The sequence below is a fragment of the Chiloscyllium plagiosum genome, unplaced genomic scaffold (assembly GCF_037043375.1).
Source record: "Chiloscyllium plagiosum isolate Xiang-an unplaced genomic scaffold, Cpla_swu_hap1 HiC_scaffold_48, whole genome shotgun sequence".
NCBI classification, from domain to species: Eukaryota; Metazoa; Chordata; class Chondrichthyes; order Orectolobiformes; family Hemiscylliidae; genus Chiloscyllium; species Chiloscyllium plagiosum.
Window position 1 is genome coordinate 5,055,503 of NW_028270186.1, and position 10,600 is coordinate 5,066,102.

Consider the following 10,600-nt stretch of genomic DNA (forward strand, 5'->3'; position numbering starts at 1 on the left):
GGGATTCTCTCGCTCTGGTTGTTGCAAGCTGGCTATACTAAATACTGGAGAAAACGATTAGTGCAAGCTGGAAAAACAGCAGTCTCTGGGAGTCAACACTGAGTTCAGCGATTTCCTTCCATGTCCATTCCCCAAGCCCACACCCCCAGGCTCTGTCAGGACAAGGGTGTGGGAGGCTCAAATGTCAAGGGGTCAGAAATAGAGAGATCTTGGAGGGTTGGGAAGCTGGAGTCGGGTACAGGGATAAGGGAGGGGTGAGTCATGGAGAGACTGGTTGTCAGGGTGAATTAGTGAGGGAGATGTGTTGCAAATCGATTGCTGTTATTTTAAGGCTCAGCAGCTAATATGTAAGTTTACGAGCTTCAGTAGTTTACTGCTGCAGACTGACTGACCTTCCTCCAGATCAATAAGTCAGTGATTATACTGACTGTCTGCAATCTCAATCCACCAGGGACAGGGTCGGGGGGAGTTAACCTCTGCACACCCAGAGTGGAGAAACCACCACGTTTTGCAGCCTCTGATTGTCGACACAGCATCAGAGTAGGCACAGGGTGCACTGCTCTGTGAAAGAGTTGTGATTAGAAATGTGGGCACTGTCGAAAACAATTCTTCAATGCATCAGTCAAACTACATCCACTCGAGCTAAACCCCAAGGTGTAAGCCCCTTTTGTTTTACTCTCCCGATCAATATTGGGCCAAACCAAAATAATTGGTAGACTGTACTTTGGCTCAGTTCCCACTGTTAACCATTAACTCTCCAATGAGCAGTTGGGATATGGATGGTTTTCAGGAAAATGGGAATTTACTTCCCCCCTCCCCCACCCCCCTTTTAGCTCAAAGACTGCAGGACCTGTCAGTGCTGACCAATGTCCCCTAGAAAAGTGATTTCCCGGCTGTAGTGTCTCAGAAAAAGATACTTGCTGCTCATTTCAGATCATCCAGCCATCCAGACAGATGAAGATAAGTACGTCAAGGTGTACTGAGATCAGGCGCTGGGTTAAAAGCATAGCACTGAACCAACGGGAATGCCGAGGGTTCGGCGGGGTGTGGGGACTGGAAGTGAGAAAGGAAATAGGAAGAAGCGAAGAGGGAATGTGAGAAAAGACTGCAAGACTGCAAGACGAGGTGGTGTTCTCTCAGCATCGAAATGGAAAAAGGGTGTTTGAATGGGAAGATTGCCAACCAAGCAAGGGTGATTGGAGGCTTGAGGCATGGCTGAATGTTAGTGAAAAGGTTGGACCCGTCCTTCCAAAAGAGGGAGATGTCACCCAGAGGAGGAAACTCAGTCACCAGAACTGTTCAAAATTGACAGGACTGAATTCTTGGATGGATTGTTGGTGCTGGAAGTTCCCAGGGCACCAGTAAGATCCAAGGAATGTTGAAGGAAGTGAGCGGGACAATTGCGGGGGCCCTGGCCACAATATTTCAGTCTCCCTTCAGGATTCCGGGTGGGAGAGGTGTCAAAGGACTGGAAAATCACCGCCATTGCCACTTTGTTCAATGAGTTTGTCAGGATAATCCCAGCAATGACATACCACCTCGTTTAACTTCGACAGTGGGGGAAAAGAAAAATCTGGGAGTAATTATTCAAGGTAGAGCCAGTGGTCACATGGAGAAACGGGAGTTGATTAGGAAGAGCCGACATTGATCTCCAAGTGGGACGTGGTGTTGAAGCAACTTGCTGGAGATTTTGAAGAGACCACAGCAAGGCAGGATGAGGGTGATGTGGTGCACATGAATGTCCAGAAAGCATTTGGATTCAGTGCCACATGACAGACTGTGAGAAGAAGATATCATTCACATATAAAACAAAACTGATTGAGAGGAAACACAGTGCAATGGTGAAAGGATATTCTAAGGGCTAGAGGATGGTTTGTATTTGAGATAGAGGTTGGGTGTAGGGGAGAGGGGGACAAAGGAGTTCCCCAGGGGTCAGTCCTAGGACCCTTATTTATCCTGATATATATATATATATATTAATGATCTGAATCTCAGTGCGCTGGGGACAGTGTCAAAATTTGCAGATGACACTGAACTTGGAAGAATTGTAAAGTGTGACCATAGAAAGGGCATGGACCAGTTGGTGGAGAGGGCAGAAATGCAGCAGGTCAGGTTCCACGCAGAGAGGTGTGAGGTGAGTCTCTTTGTAAGAACATGGGCAGATCATTTTAAAGAGGGGCTCCAGTTCTAAAGGGGACACAGGAGCCGATGGGCCTGGGTGGGGATGTGCATGGAACATACTTGAGTGGCAGGGCTGGTGGGGAGAGCAGGGAATACACTGTCCACTTGTTCTCAGCTTCATCCACAGGGGCCCAGAGTCCCAGAGCAGGGAAGTGATGGTGACCATGTACAAGATACCTGTCAGGTCTCAGCTGGAGTACTGGGTACTTTGGGAGTACCGCCATTATCAGGGTTGGGAATATGTTGGAGAGGGGGCGAAAACGACTCACACGGACCGTCTCAGGGATGAGAAACTCCAGCGACGAGGATAGACTGAAGAGGTTGGGAATGTTCTCCCGGGAGAGGGGAAGGCTGAGAGAGAGATCTGGTTGTGGTTTTCACAGTCAGGAGCGGGCTGGACAGAGTAAACAGGGAGAGACCGTTCCCACTTGGGAAAGGAACAAGAACGGGAGGGGAATGGATTTAAAGTGAGGTGGAACCGAAGTGAGGGTGATGGGGGATAGACCCTTTCCCACCCAGTGAGTAGTTCGGGTGTGGAGGGCACTGCCTGGTAATGGGCTGGAGGCAGCTTCAGTGCAGGCATTCAAGAGGGGCACAGGGTGGGTATTTGAGGTAGAGGTGGGCTGCAGGGGATTGGGGGACGAAGCAGGAAAATGACGGTGATGCTCCTTTGAACAGCCAGCACAGAGACGATGGGCTGAGGGCTGTAAAACCTCTGTGTTGCTGTGACCAAGGGAGGCATGGGGATTGGAGGGGGGGGGGGGGGGGGAATGCTGCACACTCTCCTACTCAAAGGCCTCTCCACAGTTGGACAAAGCCGACCTCATGCAGGCCCAGTTGTGGTGTGAGGCATCTCAAACATCAAAAACTGTAAGTACAACAAACTTTTATCTACCCACCTCCATAACCAGCGTTCCTCAAACATTCCAGAAGATTCCCCAGCCTCTGGAACTGCTCGGACACCATTAGCCATGCGGTTGGTGCAGCTGCCACCCCCACACTGATTGATGATGTCACTTCCGCCCCCATCATGGTCACTCCCACAGCCATGTCCACCCCTCACAATTCCTCATGCATCACACATGACATCATGTCCGCCCTTCACATCATCGCTGATGTCACACGCTCAGTGACTTCCGCCATCCCTACTGCCGTGTCTGCCACCACTTCCGCCCCCACCAGCGCCACTCACTTGCATTCTGCTGACACGCCCCCCCACATATCCCACTGTCACCATTCCCGGCCCCCAGAACCCTGAGGGGGACACTACCCCTGCTCATGACTCCACCCCCATTCCCCCCCCCATCACAGCCACTCCAGGTACTGGCTCCGCCCCCACTCCCAGCTCCACACCCACACCAGCTCCCAGCTCCCAGCCCTGCCAAGTTTTCACCATCCCCCCAGACCTCCCCCTCACTGTTGACAAACGATCAGTCCTCAGCAAAGGACTCACCTTCATCCCACTCCGTCCACGCATCAATGAATTTAATACACGCCGTGACATCGAACACTTCTTCCGTCGCCTCCGCCTCCGAGCTTACTTTCACAATCAGGACTCCCGCCGACCTTCCGAGGACCCCTTTTCCCACCTCTAACACACTGCATCCACCTGGACACCCTGCGCTGGCCTATTACCTGCCCTTGATCTCTTCATTTCCTCAACCTGTCTAACCCCCTCCCCCACTCCAACCTCTCACCCTCACAACGCGCAGCCCTCCAATCCCTCTGCTCCAATCCCAACCTCACCATCAAGCCAGCAGATAAAGGGAGCGCAGTGGTTGTCTGGCGCACTGACCTCTACACCGCTGAAGCCCAACGCCAACTCGATGACACCTCTTCCTACTGCCCCCTCGACCATGACCCCACCCCCCATCACCAAACCGTCATCTCCCAGACCATACAGAACCTCATCACCTCAGGAGATCTCCCACCCACAGCTTCCAACCTCATAGTCCGGGAACCCCGCACTGCCCGGTTCTACCTCCTTCCCAAGACCCACAAGCCTGACCACCCTGGCCGACCCATTGTCTCAGCATGCTCCTGCCCCACTGAACTCATCTCTACCTACCTCGACACTGTCCGATCCCCCCTAGTCCAGGAACGCCCCACATACATTCGAGACACCACCCACGCCCTCCACCTCCTTCAAGACTTCCGCTTCCCCGCCCCCAACGCCTCATCTTCACCATGGATATCCAATCCCTCTACACCTCCATCCGCCATGACCAGGACCTCCAAGCCCTCTGTTTTTTCCTCTCCCGACGTCCCCAACAGTACCCTTCCACCGACACTCTCATTCATTTGGCCGAACTGGTCCTCACCCTTAACAATTTCTCCTTTGAATCCTCCCACTTCCTCCAGACCAAAGGGGTAGCCATGGGCACACGTATGGGCCCCAGCTATGCCTGTCTCTTTGTTGGCTACGTAGAGCAGTTGATCTTCCGTAATTACGCCGGCACCACTCCCCACCTCTTCCTCCGCTACATTGATGACTGCATTGGCGCCACCTCGTGCTCCCGCGAGGAGGTTGAGCAATTCATCAACTTCACCAACACATTCCACCCTGACCTTAAATTTACCTGGACCATCTCTGACACCTCCCTCCTCTTCCTGGACCTCTCCATCTGCATTAATGATGACCGACTTGACACTGACATTTTTTACAAACTTACCGACTCCCACAGCTACCTGGATTACATCTCTTCTTACCCTACCTCCTGCAAATGCCATCTTGTATTCCCAAGTCCTCCGCCTCTGCCGTATCTGCTCCCAGGAGGACCAGTTCCACCACAGAACACACCAGATGGCCTCCTTCTTTAGAGACCGCAATTTCCCTTCCCACATGGATAAAGATGCCCTCCAATGCATCTCGTCCACATCCCGCACCTCTGCCCTCAGACCTCACCCCTCCAACCGTAACAAGGACAGAACGCCCCTGGTGCTCACCTTCCACCTACCAACCTTCGCATAAACCAAATCATCCGCCGACATTTCTGCCACCTCCAAAAAGACCCCACCACCAGGGATATATTTCCCTCCCCACCCCTTTCCGCCTTCCGCAAAGACCGTTCCCTCCGTGACTACCTGGTCAGGTCCACGCCCCTAACAACCCACCCTCCCATCCTGGCACCTTCCCCTGCCACCGCAGGAACTGTAAAACCTGCTCCCACACCTCCTCCCTCACCTCTATCCAAGGCCCTAAAGGAGCCTTCCACATCCATCAAAGTTTTACCTGCACATCCACCAATATCGTTCATTGTATCTGTTGCTCCCGATGCAGTCTCCTCTACATTGGGGAGAGTGGGCGCCTCCTAGCAGAGCACTTTAGGGAACATCTCCGGGACACCCGCACCAATCAACCACACCGCCCCATGGCCCAACATTTCAACTCCCCCTCCCACTCTGCCGAGGATATGGAGGTCCTGGGCCTCCTTCACCACCGCTTCCTCACCACCAGACGCCTGGAGGAAGAATGCCTCATCTTCCACCTCGGAACACTTCAACCCCAGGGCATCAATGTGGACTTCAACAGTTTCCTCATTTCCCCTTCCCCCACCTCACCCTAGTTCTAAACTTCCAGCTCAGCACTGTCCCCATGACTTGTCCGGACTTGTCCTATCTGCCTATCTCCTTTTCCACCTATCCACTCCACCCTCTCCTCCCTGACCTATCACCTTCATCCCCTCCCCCACTCACCCATTGTACTCTATGCTACTTTCTCCCCACCCCCACTCTCCTCTAGCTTATCTCTCCACCCTTCAGGCTCACTGCCTTTATTCCTGATGAAGGGCTTTTGCCTGAAACGTCGATTTTACTGCTCCTCGGATGCTGCCTGAACTGCTGTGCTTTTCCAGCACCACTCTAATCCAGAATCTGGTTTCCAGCATCTGCAGCCATTGTTTTTACCTATCTGTCCAGTTTGTCCAGTCACCCCCAGTCTGCTCATGTCTAGTGGGACACAGAGAAATGCTAAATGCCTCAGGGATGAGAGAGTGCTGGGGGACTCACTGTCCCTTGCAGTGGGGGAAAAGCCCACTTATCAGACTTATCAGGCCCAGCTTGTGCCTCAGTGCATGGTCTTCTCTGTGTAACAGCTGGTTTGTTTGGATCGAGTCAAACTCCAATGTTTGTTTCCCTGCTGTGCTGCTGTGCTGATCCCAACTGGATTTATGACTGTGTGTGTTTATATACAGAGTGTTTTTCAGGAATAAAGTATATTGTTGAAATTAAAAACAAGGCAGGGGAACAGCAATGAAATGGTCACAGCAGCAGACCAGAGAACGCAGAATGGAGACGAAGGGGAGAGAGGTCGCTGGTGAGTGAGGGCAGCTGCTGGAGCTCTGTGTAGGAGAGACGGGCTGCATTCAGCAAGCTGCCCTGTGCACAGGCAGTCGGACTGATCAATAAAACATGGGGCGACCAACTCTCAGTCCCAGCTCTGCCCCTGGGTGTGCTTCCACCCCCCATCCCCCTCACCATCCCCCAGCAATCCCTCCCTTTTCTCAGTTCCCAACCGCCTGGGGACAGGAGGGTGCTCTCTCCTGGACTGGGGTGCTCATCCCTTCGCATTGTCCCCAGCCTGACCTGAGGACACCCCCCCACACTTCAGACAGGCGCACAACAATTACCTGCATTGATATAGCGCCCTCGGCAGAATGCAGCATTCCGGCGGCCGTCACTGGGAATTTCCGGTGAACAATCTGACTCTGAGCCAGAGAAAGGGTTGACAATTGAGGACGGTTTTTAAAATATCTTTTAAAAACACATATTTTATTCATACAAGTGTCTTTATAAACGTACAGAGTCAACAGTGCATTTCAGTTCTGTACAGTAGCATAAGAGAACAAACAACATTGGTGTTTGACTGTATCTAATAAAGAGACCAAAGTCTTTAACTTGTACAAGATTATATTGCAGGCAGGTGATTGAAAAGCTCCAGGAGTTAGCTTCCTAGCATAGTCCTGAGGGAGGGTGCGTGTTCCCTGGGCCAGGCAGTTCAGATCGCACCAGATACAGCTACCAAGACAGGTCCAATGTAGAGCAGATAAACATTCCTTTCCCAAACATCAGCCGGACAGCAGGACGGCTGGAGGACCAGAGCTTGGGATACGAGCTGGTGAGGGCTCAGCCACCAATGGGGCAGTATGGAAGTCAGCGAGGGAATCAGAGGAACAGGGAGATCTGGGAAGTGGTGGGGCTGGAGGGGGTTACAGAGATGGAGTTGCAGGGGGTGAACATGGGAATGGTGGGCATGTGGGGTTGCTGGATTATAGTGGACACGGCGTAGGGGTGAAGATGTGGTGAGTTGAGAGGGTGGTTTGTGTGTTGCAGACTTTGAGCTGTGGGTGAGGTGCTCCTAGTGGTGAGGCTTTTGGATCTGTCCACTCTTGTGTGAAGGAAGAGGTGAGTGAGAATTTCTGTTCCATGGGCATGTATGTGTTGCAAAGACCTGAGAGCCTGTGTTAATTCAGCTTGAGGAGCTGGGAAGACAATTATTTTTTTAAAGTGCTGGACAATCTTGATTGATCCTTTCAGCATCAATCGGTCATTAACTTTAATGGAATGATTAGACAGGGAGCAGAGTTCCCAGTCAGCTCCCAGGGTGGAGGAGGGGGAAATGAGGAAAGGAATTGTGTCACAGAGACTGTGCTCAGGACCTGGAGTCAGCACAACCAGTCTGCTCTAGTCAGAGCCTGACAGTATTTGTGACCGAACCAAACTCACAGAGTGGCCCCCGCTCCACCTCGATTGGGGTAAAGAACAGCTAGGAGCAGCAGGAGGCCATTCGGCCCCTTGAGCCTGGTCTGCCATTCAACACGATGGCATCTCGGCCTCACAGCCACTTTCCTGCCTGTTCTCTAACAACATTTCCAACCCAGTGACTCATTAAAAAACCTCAACACAAAACCGAAAGAACTGTAGACGCTGGAAATCAGGAACAAAACAGAAACCACTGGAAAAGCTCAGTAGGCCTGGCAGGATCTGTGGAAAGAAAGCAGTTAATGCTCCGGGAACCTTCCCTCAGGACTTGAGTCTGTCTGTTTCATCTTTAAATTCCTCACTTTGGGGGGGGAGTTAATCCCACAGATCCACAATTGTTTGCCAGAGATCTTTCTGTTTGAAATCTGCTCCCCCTCATGCTGAGACCATAACCTCCCCAGATGAGGAAACATCCACTCCCCTTCAGTGTCTTATTGACCTCAATTAAACCTCCAGCTGTTCTTCAAAACTCCAGCAAGCTTAGGTCTCAACTATTCAATCCCTCTTCCACTCATCCCAGTCCAGCTCTCTCCTCTTACCCCCCTCAAATCTGTCCTCAAGAGGACATGACACTGAGTGGGTGAGGAGCAGAGTGGGGAGTCACACTGGTACTGAGCACTGGGGTCAGTTTCTCCGGGGATACCTTGTGGGACACGGCCTGGCCAACTCTGTTTGAGTCCACCTCCAAACTGAGGTGCAGCACTGACATTCTCCCCTTTCTTGGGCTTCAGCTCTGGCAGAAAGGCTGTGAGGCATGAGGGAGCCTGGGGATTGAGGGCGGCTTGTTGAGGAGGGAGAGACCCTCAGTAGCAGCAGTGCGTACTTTCTACAAGCAATTCACCTGGGCTCCTCAGACAACACCTTCCAAACCCATGACCACTTCCATCTAGAAGGACAAGGGCAGCAGATACATGGGAAGACCACCCCCTGCAAGTTCCCCTCTGAGTCACTCACCATCCTGACTTGGAAATATATCGCCGTTCCTTCACTGTCACTGGGTCAGAATTCTGGAATTCCCTCCCTAGGGGCATACAGCACATAGAGTGCAGCGATTCTAAAAGGCAGCTCACCCCCACCTTTTCAAGGGGCAACTAGGGATGTGCAGTAAAGGTGAGGAGGTTCCGAGGCTGGGCCAAGCTGTTGTTATTGGCTGCTGCACTATTTTTGGGTGTGGATGGAGAAGCTGCAGAGTTTTCAGTGTTCCTGTCTGTCCACAGACTGATAGAGGCCAGAGCAGACATGCTGAGGGTTGGTGTATGAATAAAGAGGCACTGTCTCATTCAGACTGCTGCACTGCGGACAACAGCTGCAGTGAAGGGGAAGACAAGGACAGTTCCATCTCCAGAGACACAGCACAGCACTCTGCTACTGCGTATAACAGGGAAAGCAGGCAGCTCAGAGAACCAGACACAGCCAGTGTGTCTGTGTCAGTGTCTCCCAGCTCTGCACAGGCACAAGCACACACAATTCTCATTCTCAGTGTTAGGCAGCTCAACGCTGGGGAAAGGAACACAATCAATTTTAACCAGACATCAGAGTGTGAATGAACTGGACAGCTGGGTCAGTATTAACCATGCCCTACGGTCAGAGTTAACCAGATACTAGGGCAGTGTAAACCAGTCAGCAGGATCTGTATTAACTAGACCCCAGGGTCAGGATTAACCAGTGCCCAGGGTTAGTATTTACCAGTACAAAGGTCAGTATTAACCAGATTCAGGGACAGTATTACTCTGGGCCCAGGGTCAGCATTACTCAGTGTCCAAGGTCAGTATTAACCGGACTCAGGGTCAGTATTAACCATGCCCAGGGTCAGTATTAACGAGACCCAGGTTCAGTATTAACCAGTACGCTAGACCAGTATTAACCATGCCTAGGGTCAGTATGAACCATGTCCAGGGTCAGCATTAGTCAGTGCCCAAGGCCAGTAATAAGCATGCCCAGGATCAGTACTAACCGTGCCCAGGGAGTGATGGAGAGTGGACGGATGAGGGGTGTCTGGGGTGAATGAGGGTCAGAGGGGGCATTGGTCGAAGCCCAGTCCTGACCTCCCACCCTCAGAGGAAGGGGAATCTGGGCTGCCCTCCATAATACCACCCCCCCATCCCTGAACGCAATGATCATCCAAACGTGCTCCCAGGCTGAGGAAGCAGTCTCAAAGACTACTTGGAATACTTCATGCAAATCTGATCTTCCAAGAGGAAAGATGTTGTGAAACCTGCAAGGGTTCACAATAGATTTACAAGGATTTTGCCAAAGTTGGAGGATTTGAGCTAAAGGGAAAGGCTGAATAGGCTGGTGCTGTATTCCCTGGAGCGTCGGAGGCTGAGGGGTGACCTTACAGTGGTTTATAAAATCATGAGGGGCATGGATAAGGTAAATAGACAAAGTCTTTTCCCTGGGGTGGGGGAGTCCAGAACTAGAGGGCATAGGTTTAGGGTGAGAGGGGAAAGATTTAAAAGGGACCTACACGGCAACTTATTCATGCAGAGGGTGGTACGTGTATGGAATGAGCTGCCAGAGGAAGTGGTGGAGGCTGGTACAATTACAACATTTAAAAGGCATCTGGATGGGTAAATGAATAGGAAGGGTTTAGAGGGATATGGGCCAAGTGCTGTCAAATGGGAGTAGATTAGGTTAGGAAACCTGGTCGGTATGGACC